General features: G+C 45.3%; 1 long non-coding RNA gene across 5 annotated transcripts in view; it reads left to right on the top strand.

Moving 5' to 3' along the window:
• LOC121030975 (uncharacterized) overlaps positions 1-12841 on the top strand; it is a 76781-nt gene that overhangs the window by 23597 nt on the left and 40343 nt on the right. For 3 of the 5 annotated variants that reach the window (XR_005790489.1, XR_005790491.1, XR_005790487.1), the window contains exon 1: positions 6261-7154. The exons of the other annotated variants lie outside the window; for them this stretch is intronic. This is a non-coding gene — a long non-coding RNA (uncharacterized LOC121030975). Of the gene's footprint in view, positions 1-6260; positions 7155-12841 lie in introns of those variants that run through there. 5 annotated transcript variants of the gene reach the window in all.

Below are 12841 nucleotides of genomic sequence, written 5' to 3'. Positions count from 1 at the left end.
GGAGTGACTGTGTGCTCAGGCACTGCTCATCTTTGCCGGATTCTTACGTAGCAAATACTTCTGGGAAGGGAAGGGTGGACGTAAGTGGCACTGGATTATGAATAATTTAGAGGAACAGTCTTCTCAGAGAATCCTGAGAGTCCTGGATGCCTTTGGAAGAAGGGGTTGCTGAAGGCAGGCGCTTGGCAGGATGGGGTGGGAGGGTGGAGATGGCTAAGATAGAGTTACCAAGCCCCAATTTCTCTGCCTCAAACAGACTGCTGCCTAGGTGGCATGCATTAGGCTCAGGTGATGTTAAAATAACCAATTCCGTACTGGCTTTTTATTGTGGAGAGAACATTTTGTTCCTATCGTATGATATCATACATTCTGTGTGTGTGTGTGTGTGTGTGTGTGTGTTTCTAAACACATCTCCACAGAGTATTTCTTTACCTCTAAAATAACTCCAGCCTCCTGCTTTGAGGTCTTTCTCTTACAAGAACTTTCAGCTTTTGTGATTTTCCTTTGGCACGGAGTACCTCTTCCAGCCCTTCCTTCTCACCCTATTTTCCAAGGGCCAGCAGACAGTGCTGGCGTGCTCCTGGGCCTGTAAGGTTGCCGGCCCACTGTGGGAAAATTCCAGCTCGGGCGGGGACCATGCTGGTTGTTCACCAGGTGTTGAACGGACCACAGAGCGGAGCTGCCCCACAGCCTGTGCTTTCCTCGTTTGAATAGCAAGCTTATTTCCGTCTTTGATTTTCTGAAGGGCACTTGGTCTCTCCTTTTCATGTGTGCCTTGGCCCCGGGGAAAACTAATCCAACTCCGAAGCCCTGAAGAGTTACATTCGAGGGAGCTGCCTTTGTTCAGGGAGCTAACACAGTGTGATTTTATTATTCCCGCAGAAAGCCAGGGCCTGCTTGGCGGTTCAGATGAAAAGCTCTGTGACTAACAGGATTCTTTCTTCATTTCTTTCTTTTTTTGGGTTACATTTCTCCCATTAGCTGCCAGGTTGTTTCACAACATTTCTCCGGGCTGAAGTGATTTATCACGCAGGGGGAAAGAGAAGTGGGGACTGTCTGCTCTCCTTTTACCTTTTGCCAGCAGGGCTCCTGCTCCTGCAGGCGGGACAGGCCAACAGCCGTTACTTAGGTGGGGTGAGGCGAGAAAAGGAAACTTGACTCACAGCGGTTACCGATCTGGAGAAGGCCCGGGATATGGGGCAGTGAGCCAGTTGGGGTGCAGTCTGCCTCCTGGTTCTCCCTCCTGGAGCCAAAGGCTCTTGGAAGACAAGGCTTTGTTTTGCAGCCAAAGTCAAGATGGAGGTCCTTCTGCTGTGGTCCTGGGGATCTACTCCATACGGATTTTACAGTGCGCCAGAGGCTGCTGACCTGGAACCGGAGTGGCCAGGCATTCTGTCTCTTTTAAGCCTCCGTTGCAGGCTTCCTCCCCGACCCCCTAAGCTGCTTGGCGGGATCCCAGGGGATACCCACAGGCTGTTGAAGGCTTCTCTTGTTGCAGTGTCCCGTCTTGCTCTCCTCAGTCACTCTTTTCTTCCCAACCGCTTCACGGAGACGAACATGTGTTTTTGAAAATAAGTGGCAGTCAGGCAAATCCAATTAGTAGCTTAGTGTCATGACAATAGCTGAAGAGCCAGGTGATAAAAGCCTCTCTAGTCTTGACAGCTTGCAGAGGTCCACCTGAAGACCAGGTGAGCCTTGGGCAAGGAATGAATTGGAGGAAGGCGCTAATTTGCTAACAAGGTGGCCCAACAAGATGTCAACCAGTGCAGAACAAATGTAAATACGGTCCCTGCCCCCCCGCCCCCCATCCCACTTGGGGAAATCTGTGCTGATGAGTCCTCCAGCTTTCAGCCTCTGTGGGTGGGCTCCATCTAACCCCTAGAAGCACCGCGGTTTCTGAGCCGGTCCTGACGAGTAGAGAGTGTACCAGTGTTCTATAAAGGTGTAACCAGGAAAAGAGAGACCGTGCTGAGCAGTTGAAACAGAGGGAATTTAATGCATGTAACTGTTTATACAGGAGGGGAGGGGAGAGCTGAGAACCCAAAGAACAGTAACAGCTGAAAGCCACAGTTACTTCTAAACTGGAGGCCAAGGGGGGGAGATGCTTGTTTACTAAAGCGGGGGAGGCATGAGGGTCGTGTGATGGAAAACCACCTTGGGTCTGTCTGGTGAAAGCCGGAGCCAGAGAGGAGATGCCAGAGACACTGCCTTCGGCAGAGAGGGGGGGGGGGCAAAATACCCCGGGAAACACAGCTCACAAGGGTCAGTCTCCTGGGATCCAGCACAGAGCAGCAGAGATAAGGGCTGACCCAGGCAAGGAGGCTGTGTGTGCAGGTTGGGGGGGGGGGAGGGGGGGTAGGGAGACATCACGCGAGAGAGCGCTCCCACTCAGAATCGAGTCTTCCTGGGAGCAAAGCTTGTGTGTGCAGTACCAGAAATGACTCCTGGCTGCCATGAAATCTACCACTCCTGTCAGTGGCTAGTACGGGAGAGCGGAGTGGTCAAGAGAATTACTGTATATAGTTCTTGCTAGGAATGTGGGTCACATGGATGTATGCATTTATTCAAAAAGCACTGAACTATAATATTTAATTTATACCTCAATAAAACATAAAAATATACACACCTAAAGAACATCAGGCTCTGGAATCCCACTGTCTGTTTGCGAATAGCTAGCTCCAGACTGAATTGTGTCTCCTCCTTCCACCCCCCAAGTTCATATGCTGAAGCCTTAGCTCCCAATGTGACTGTACTTGGAGATAGGGCCTTTAAGAAGGTCACTAAGGTTAAATGAGTTTATAAGGGTGGGCCCCTAATCTGATAGGATGGGTGTCCTTATAAGAAGAGAGAGAGAGAGAGAGAGAGAGAGAGAGAGAGAGAGAGAGAGAGAGATGCCTGGGTGGCTCAGTCGGTTAAGCGTCTGACTTCAGCTCAGGTCATGATCTCATGGTTTGTGGGTTTGAGCCCCGCATCAGGCTCTGTGTTGACAGCCTGGAGCCTGCTTCAGATTCTGTGTCTCCCTCTCTCTCCATCCCTCTGCTTGCCCTCTGTGTGTGTGTGTGTCTCTCTCTCTCAAAAATAAATGAACATTAAAAGAATTTTTTTAGTAAAAAAAAAAAAAAAAGAAGAAGAAGAGAAAGAGAAGCCAGTGATCTTTCTCTTCCCCACATGAAAGAAAGGCTGTACGAGGGCGACAAGAAGGCAGCCGTCTGCAAGTCAGGAAGAGAGGCTTCACCAGAGAACAACTCTGCCAAGCACGGCCATCTTGCTCTTTGAGCCTCCAGAATGCCGAGGAAATGAATTTTTGTTCTGAAACCACCCAAGCCGTGGTGCTGTGCTGCAGCAGCCTGAGCCGACTAATATACTGGGCTGTGTGATTTTGAGCAAATCACACATCTGTCTACCTTAGGTTCTTCATCTGAAAAATGGAGATAATAAAAATTCCCCCCTCACGGGGTTTTTGGGAGAATGAAGCAAAATACGAGCACTCGCCATCCAGTAAGTATGCACCTGTAGCTCTTGCTGTTCAGACCCTTGAACTTCTGCCTTGGTATCCCTGCCTGGAATTCTGGGTCCCACCTATCATCAGGTGTTGTCTCCAGCCCCTTAGCCTCACACAAGATCTTGCTGCTCTCCCTGTGTCCTCCTCCTGGCCTCCTCCAGCCAACATTTGGGGTCCAGCTGGCATTGCTCAGAACTGTCACCTGCCTTTCTTTTCGCTGGCTGTGCTCCACTTGGTGACGCCATCTCCGCCCCAAGAGTGTCATGTCCTTACAATTACGCGCTTTGGTCCATTTACCTAGTGGCTTGTGGCTGAGCCAGCCGTATCAGTTTCCCATGACCCCTTCCTTTCTGGTCCTGGTTCCATCCCACCAGCCTGGGTGCTTAGGTTGGCCCAGCATACTGCTCACCTCCTTGAGTGATGCAGGCTACTTGTGCAGACACTCGGGGCTGTGGCCGTTCTAGATTTTTCTGTCTAGAAATGCACTGGGCTGGAGAGGGGTGAGTGGATGAGCTTGCTTTTATTTGTATAGCAAACATGCTGTTTTGTTTGTTTGTTTAAAACTTACACTGTGGACTTACTAGGGTTGGGTTTTGGGGAAATGGAAACTATGTTTGGGGAGGGGGGTTGGGGGCCGTAGTCAGAGGCAGATTGGATACAACTTCCCAGCCTCAGTCCCTTACTGGGCACGTTGTTGCTAGTTTTATGTGGTCTGGGAATCTGTGGTTGGCTGTCTGAGGTTTGCTGGGTCATTTGTAAAGCAGGGGTTCTCAACTTTGTAATGAATCACGTCTATTAGTTTCCAGTTACTGCATATCTCAAATTATTTTAATGGCACAAAGCAACACACACTTATTAGCTCAGGGTTTCTGAAGTTTTTAGCCTCTTAAAATTACATAAATGGTACAAGCTGGGAAGAACAAGTTTAAGCATCGAGAAGATTATAAAGTAAACATGATGCGTGTGTCCCGAACCTACTCTGTTCCAACTCTCTGAGAGAAATGATGACCCAGTCTTACTAGTTACTGTCAGTACATCTATCCGCATTTTTTTGCATGCTTAGAGGAACATATGCTCACACACTACACTCCCTCTTTTTTTTTTTTTTTTTTTTTTAAAACAAGGATGCGCTCATACTTCACTTAGGTGGGACTTCTGTTTGCAAGTGATAGAAACTCTACCTCAACCATTTGGGGCAAAAAGAGGAACTCACTGGCAGAAGAATTTAAACCACAGGACTCAGTCTCTTGGCCTTTTGTCTCTGCTTCTCTCAGACCAGCATTCTCCAGAAGCTGGAACTCTGGTCACGAGAAGCTGCCTGGCTCCCCACTCCAGGCTTCCCGTGCAGAGGGCTTATCCCTCGCCTTCAGCTAAATAAAGCATTCCCAAGAAGGATGTTGATCGGTCATGAGTATCATTTAAGGTGTTTTTGGGGGGAACCTGTGTGGCTCAGTTGGTTAAGCATCTGACTTTGGCTCAGGTCATGATCTCTCAGTTTGTGAGTTTGAGCCCAGCGTCGGGCTCTGTGCTGACAGCTCAGAACCTGGAGCCTGCTTCGGATTCTGTGTCTCCCCCCTCTCTCTGCCCCTCCCATGCTCATGCTCTGTCTCTGTCTCTCAATAATAAATAAATGTTAAAAAAAACATTAAAGTACTTTTGGCTGCAAATAACAGAAACCCCAAGAGCGAGTGACTTAATAGGGGTTTATTCTTTTCATGGAACAAGATGTCTAGAGGTACACGGTTGTTCTTGTAGCCCAGTGATGCCATAGATCTGGGTCAGTGTCTTGGCAATTCTCTTTGTCTTCCCCTCGGGGTTGCAAGGTGGGTACAGCAGCTGTAAACATCATGTTCTCATTTGACAGTGTCTTTTTTTTTTTTTTTAAAGTTTATTCATTTGGAGAGAGACTGAGACAGTGTGAGTCAGAGAGGGGCAGAGAGAGAGAGACAGCGAATCCCAAGTGGGCTCCGCGCTGTTAGCACGGAGCCTGATGTGGGGCTCGAACTCATGAAAGCGAGAGATCATGAGCTGAGCCAAAACCAAGAGTCGAACTTAACTGAACTTAACTGACTGAGCCACCCAGGCAGCCCAGCTTCTCTCAAAAGCAAAACCTGAGACAAAGGCTTTTGTGATGGCAGGGAGATGATGGCAGGGAGCAGGGGTAAGGACTGAGGGAGTGAATCGGGGAAAGAGGGACAGCCAACAGAAGGATGCATTACTGACCTGCTGGCACCTCCCGAGGGGCTTATGAACTACATCTCAGGACTGTCTGCTGGGGGACAAAGAGGGAAACATTTTTCTATCCACAAGCTCCCTCCTCCCCTAACAAAACAATATGACAATAAATATATTTTCCAGTCAGCATATGTGTATGTGGTATACACAGTCCATAGCCACATCATCATACAGATGAACCACACTTACGTATTCTATTAATGGATATTTACACTGTTTTTTTTTTTTTAATTTTTTTTTTCAACGTTTATTTATTTTTGGGACAGAGAGAGACAGAGCATGAACGGGGGAGGGGCAGAGAGAGAGGGAGACACAGAATCGGAAACAGGCTCCAGGCTCTGAGCCATCAGCCCAGAGCCTGACGCGGGGCTCGAACTCATGGACCGCGAGATCGTGACCTGGCTGAAGTCGGACGCTTAACCGACTGCGCCACCCAGGCGCCCCTACACTGGTTTTATATCAAGTTGTCATAAACATTGAAAGGGGCTTCCCCTCCCCCCCCCCCGCCCCCCGCCCTGCTCTGGTCCCAGAACCAAGGAACTTTTATAGCAATATTTCATCTTGCCAAAACATAACTAATTCACACTAACCTATTCAGGGCAAAAATAGAAAAGAGGTAAAAATAGCTTCTAAGTAGCCAAATAGGTGTCAAAGAGTCACAAATTCCAGCTGGAATGGGCAGTCGTGTGTGCGATGTCACTCCGGCTTGGGCTGAAATCTCACGTACTTGTAAGAGACAGCTTTGTTAGCCTGTCCAATCTCACTTTGCTTACAGTTCTAACTAGCTTGGTATCCTAGTCACTATTTCCACAAATGACAAGGGGAAGGAAGCCACTCAAGGAAGCCACACTGCCAGCTCAAACCAGAAGGGGGACCACAGACGGCAGCAAAAACAACACAGCAGAAACAACAACCCAAAACCTTTTTTAAAAAATGTCCCAAACATGCAAAAGAATACTGGTATTTTACTGACTCTGTGGAACAGGAGAAGAACGGAGGTTCACAGCCAGAAAGAATTGTCGCAATCACGTTCGGAGTGCTCTTTCCAAGGCGTGGAGATGAAGGATTTGTTTTTTGCTGTTGTATCTTTTCACGCAGTATTGATTCAGTACCATTGTTCTTGTTGCGCAATATTTTGGAGAGATTTCCCAATATGTAGGTTTCGAATGATGAAGACGTTGATTCTAAAATCTCTGGGGAACATCACTGTCCAAACAACTGGTTTCCATGGAGTTTTAGCCGAGAAGTTTCATCCAGCAAATTGGTTGGGTAACCACAGAGAATGATTTCTCTGCCTCTCTGCACGAGGGGGTGATGCTGACCAGACTTCGCCTGTAAACCAGGGCGGTGGTGCTCCATTTCGTGAGTATGCGGGGACAGTCACCGGCCATCCTTGCACAGTGATGGGTTAAGGCAGGTAAGCAAGTGTTGAGACTTTTATCCATCCTCCTAGAAAATTTCCAGAAATGTTAGAGGTGAGCTGGAATGGAGGGGGCAAGAAAATAATCTGTCTCCAGGAAGAAAGGAATTTGGGAACTTTTTCTGCAAAAGTTCTATATATAACAAAATGTCACTCATTTCTTGCTCAGTTTGTCTAATTAGGAAATGGTTATATCCCAGCTGTGGCATCAGTTAACCAGGATATTAGTGGCTTCGTGAGTGTGTGTGCATGTGTGTGCTCCCAGTGCTCCCTTGAAATTTAGTTAATAGCATTGACTAGAGAATTTTTTTGCTTTGTTCCAGAATCTTGTTACTTATTATTGTTATTAATGTTACCACTCCATTTTGGCCATTCACTTCTTGCCCAGTATTTCTTCCTCTGTTCTTCCTGGGTGTTTTGTTTTGTTTTACATGTTGTGGTAGACCAAATAAGGGCCCCCTGCGAAGGTATTCCTGCCCAGAAATGGTGTGTATGTTTCACTACCTGGCAAGAGGAATGGAGGCTGCAGATGGAATTAAACTTGCTCATCAGCTGGCCTTAAAATAATGAGATTATGCTGGATTATCTGGTGGGCCAATGTAATCATGGGATTCTTTTACAGGGCAAGGCAGAGGCAAAAAAAAAAAAAAAAAACAAAAAAAAAACCAAAACAAAACACACACAAAACAAAACAAAACTCAGAAACAGGGAAATGGCACTGTGAGGAAGGCCTGCCACGGATGACTTTGAAGGGAGCCACAAGCTAAGGCATGTGCAGCCTCTGGAAGTAGAAAAGGGGAGAAAAGTAGATTCTTTTCTAGAGTCTCCAGAAAGGAATGTAGCCTTGCTGACACCTTGGTTAGTCCAGGGAGACCCATTTGGAACTTCTGACTTCCCGAACTCTGAGATAATCAATTTCCGTTCTCTTAAGCCACCGTGTTTGTGATAATTTATTCCGGCGGCAATAGAAAAAATGAAAGCATGTGTTTATAAATTACATTTAAGACGTATTTATGAAGTGTTTGCTGTGTGCTCAACGTTGTGCATGGGGAGAAGATACAAAAGTAACGGAAATGTTGTCACACCTTCTCACAAGTGATTGGTATTTCAGAGGATGAAATAAAGTTTATTTCTGTTATACACACTATTAGCTATCATTATGTAATGCTCATAGTTGCATAGGCAACATGATTGATCTAATCATCCATGTTTCTTGGTTCCTTTTCTGTGCCAGGCACTGTGTGTGCAGTAAGGGAGATACAGTGCTGAACAGATACAGTTACTTAATATGACCAGGAAGAATTGTTCATTTCTGCTACAACCCAGTCTGCTCCTCCTGCAATCTTTTTCCTAATCTCCCAATTCCTCAAACTCCAGATCTACAAAATCATTGGAGCAGAGGTTTTCAACCAGTGGTGTATGTGATTGCTGTGGTGGATGTGAAGGGGCAGGTGAAAATACAATGCCTAGCCCTGCCCCTGGAGATTCGGACCCAGTAGTCTCAAGAAGCATTGGGCTATAGGTTTTTTGGTAAAAGCTCCCAATGTAATTATTTACCTTGTTTTAGAGAGTGAGATAAATAGAGCACTAATGGGCTACAAAAGAAATTACATGTTAAATATTTTTTAAATGTTTATTTATTTTTGAGAGAAACAGAGAGATAGAGAGAGAGAGCAGGAGAGGGACAGAGAGAGAGGGAGACAGAGGATCCAAAGCAGGCTCTGCACCAACAGCAGAGAGCCTAACGTGGGGCCTGAACTCATGAATCGTGAGCCAAAGTCGGGCGCTTAACCGACTGAGCCACCCCGGCACCCCTTGTCTTTTATTGTCATACAGGTGGTATCATGTTATTTAATTACAATGTAATATGATTATAAATTAACAACAAGAGAGTCACTCAAAATCTATACATTTGGGAATTAAAGCACATTCCTAAGTAATTCAGTTTTTGGATAAAAGAGGGAGTCAGGGGGCGCCTGGGTGGCTCAGTCGGTTAAGCGTCAGGCTTCGGCTCAGGTCATGATCTCGCGGTCTGTGAGTTCGAGTTCCGCGTCAGGCGCTGTGCTGACAGCTCAGAGCCTGGAGCCTGTTTCGAATTCTGTGTCTCCCTCTCCCTCTGCCCTTCCCCTATTCACGCTCTGTCTCTCTCTGTCTCAAAAATAAATAAACGTTAAAAAAAAATTAAAAAAAAAAAGAGGGAGTCAGGGTAAAATCGCAAAATATTCAGAATGAAACCGCAAGGAAAGTAGCAGGTATCAAAACCGTAGAAAGCAGCCCACGTGGCATTCAGAGAGAAATTTCTCGCCTGAAGGTTATTAGAAAACAAGAAAGATTGAACATCAAGTACCCAGCTTAAAAAGATACAAAAGAAACAACAACAAAATCCCGAAGAACAGACGAGTTTGCAGACGTTTAAATACAGAAGCAAAATTAATGAAGCAAAATGATCTTAGTGGAATTAAGAAGACCCTAAATTTGTTCTTTAAAAAAAAAAATGAATGAAACAAACTTCGGTTTTAATAAATAAATGGTATTCGTAGTGACAGCAGCGACAGTGGTAGTAATAATTCAGAAACGTGTATATGATGCTCGGTGTCAGACATTTATTCCCCGCTAGGCATGCATGTGCTTCCTTACGTTTCTGGGCCCTCTCATCCGTGAGTCAAATGCTGGCCCTTGAACTGTCAGCAGAGTAGCAGATGTGCTGGTCAGAGCCTGTGTGGGATCCTGTCGCTCTGTTTTTTCCGCTCCCGGTGCTGCTGTGAGCTTGCAGGCCAGGTGCCGAGATAGTGAAGCAGCCTGGATGACTGTGTCCCCAAAGAAGGACGGGTACTCTGGGGAGTTGTTCAGTTGACATTGCACTCTGTGGGAGCAAGAAATGTAACTTTCCTGGGCGAAGTCACTGGCTCACGTTTTAATGCAGCATAGCCTGTCTCCTCCTGACTGAGCCACGTTTCATAGAATGTGTGCGTTCTAGAGTACCTCTCGGTCATTAGATAGATAAACACCTACAACTTGGTCAATGTATTGTGAAAGTGTAGCTGCAGGAAGAGAGTGGAAAAGGAAGAAGCTGGACTCTTCAGAGTTTGTTAATTTTCCTGCTCATTGCCAGACAAATATGGCTGAAGACCCAATCATTTACCGAGACCTACTGGCCCAGGTTGTTTGTGTCCACAAACATACATACACCTCAAAGCCTGTAGTAGGGAAGGGTTTCCAGATTTCTTCACTGTCTTCTGTTTAGAATATTGCTTTGAATTTGTTCATGTACTGTTGCTTTAGAAAGATAGTAAGACTCGCCATCGGCTCCTTTTTTGAATGTCTAATTCCGATAGGCTATTAATGTGATTTATCGCAATGAACTCGTTACAGCATTTTCCACCAAAATGAGAAACTGGAAATAAAACACAACTGACGGGTCCCTGCATTAGGTGACTTGTAACTGAATTTGATCTGATTTCAATGCTAATTCTCATGTTCAGAGTGCAAAAGGGCAAGCCACTCATTCACATTCATTGAGACGCTAGTTCCGTATTATTTGTGTAAGTACGTTTGAAAGTCTCATATTTCTGAAATGTATGGAATATTGAAGCATGCAGTGGTTTGGCATATGAAGTCAGCGTGTCTGAGTTCATATCCTAACCCTAGCACCTTACTAGCTGGGTGAACATGGGCATTATTAAATCATTATTAAACTGAGACTCAGTTTCCCCTTCTGTAAAGTGGGAGCGACAATAGTTACCACCTCAAGGAGTTATGGTGGGGGTTAGAGGTGACCCTCCACGTAAACTGCTCAGTAGGTGTTGTTGTGGATGCTGGTGGTGGGGTGGTGACGCTTATGACCGGGCAGGTTTGAGAGTAGTCCGGTCACACGGGGCTGGCCCTCTGGAGCAGCTCTGCCTCTTACTGGCTGGGCATCTTTGAGGAATGTACCCTCTCTCATTTTCCATTTTCTCACACATGAATGAGGATGATTATAGTTATCTGGTACACCTGTTGGGAAGATGAAATCAAATAGAGTATTAAAAATAGTGTTTGGCAAAGAGATGGGTACACAAGGCACTTAAGAAATGATAGCTATTATTATGAAAACCGAAAATTGGAAAACTGCTATTTAGTTTACCTATATAGTACAGATATCATTCAAACTAATATTCCCTCTTACCATGACCTTCCACTCCTTCCTGTGGCATTAAACATCGCGATTATTATTTTCTGAATTACAGGTTAGATTCTGATACCAAGAGTTCCAATATGCTATCTGATTTTTTTTGTTTTTGTATTTTTTTAATACCTGCGTTTCATGAAGTTTCATACTTGGAAATTTGAAAATCTTTTTATTGTCGTGATACAGACTTGACTTGTCCCCACTGGGTTTCACTTGCAGTCCACGTTTTTTGCTTTTCCTCTTTTTTCTCCTTCCTTCCTTTTCCCCTCAGTCTTCCTTCTAATCTTTCATCTTTGACTTCTTCCCTTTCTTCTTTATAATTAGAGACACGTCCCCACTATAATCCTGGAATCTCCCTGTAACACGAAGGACTAGATCTGTTCTGTGGAACAGCAACACTGAGAAAGCAACCTCAAGTGAACGCTGACCTTTTTGGGTACCATATGTCTATTTAATGATCATCTACTCTGCCACACAGAGGCTACTATGGAGCCTATGGTTTTTGCTCTCATTTCTGCCTAAACTTGACATTCTTCCAATGCACTGTTAATTTCAGGTTGCGAACGTTGGATACTTTTTTAACCTATGCTTCTTTCTTCGATGCTACTATAAACCTATTAGCCTTCAATTGTCTCTTGCTTACTAATTTTAAGTCTTTAAAGAAGATGACGCAACCAAATCTAGTTTTGCAAAGTACCTCAACAATATAAAAAGGTATTATTGCTTTTGGGTCAAGTCCTGGCCACGCAGGGAAAGTGTTCCAGGCAAAGCCAACAATTTCTTCCTCAGTTGCCAAGACTATATCCATTTGTTTATTGGCACCAAGTTGTGGGTGAAGCTGAGTTATCTAGATTGCCTCCAATAAAGAAGATTCTCACTTTCTGAAAACGGTATGTTTCATTTCTGGAGAGGAGCAAGTACCAATGGTGTTGATGCTACTGTTAATATTAACAGGTATCGTGTGGGGCTTATTGCCTTTTCTCTGAAGAAGGGAAGGTCATTTTGAGGTTCTGGGAACTGTGCAGGGAATCCTTTCTCCAGGCACATCTGACAAGACTCTTGGGAGAACAAGGGTGGGAGAAGCAGGAGCAGATTTGTGGTCAAGGGGGCAGAGTTGTGCCCATCCATTTTGGGGGGGCAAGATGGCATAATGGGGAAGAGCCCAGGCTCTGGAGGCAGACCTAGCCCACTTCAAGAGCCAGCTTTACTGTTTGTTAGTTGTATATAACCTTGTATAATTGTCTAACTTCACCAAGCTTTGGTTTCTTCATCAATTATTTATTTTTTTTAATGATTTATTTTTTAAAAAGTTTTATTTTATTTATTTTGACACAGAGAGAAAGCAGGGGAGGGGCAGAGAGAGAGAGAGAGAGAGAGAGGGAGAGAATCCCATGCAGGCTCCTCACTGTCAGTACAGAGCTTGACATGGGGCTCGAACCTCAAACTCAACAAACCATGAGATCATGACCTGAGCTGAAAACAAGAGTCAGACACTTAACCGACTGAACCACCCAAG

The sequence above is a fragment of the Herpailurus yagouaroundi genome, unplaced genomic scaffold (assembly GCF_014898765.1).
Source record: "Herpailurus yagouaroundi ecotype Mexico unplaced genomic scaffold, PumYag 140, whole genome shotgun sequence".
NCBI classification, from domain to species: domain Eukaryota; kingdom Metazoa; phylum Chordata; class Mammalia; order Carnivora; family Felidae; genus Herpailurus; species Herpailurus yagouaroundi.
Note: the sequence above shows the minus strand (reverse complement) of the source record. Positions and strands in the feature narration are given on the sequence as shown.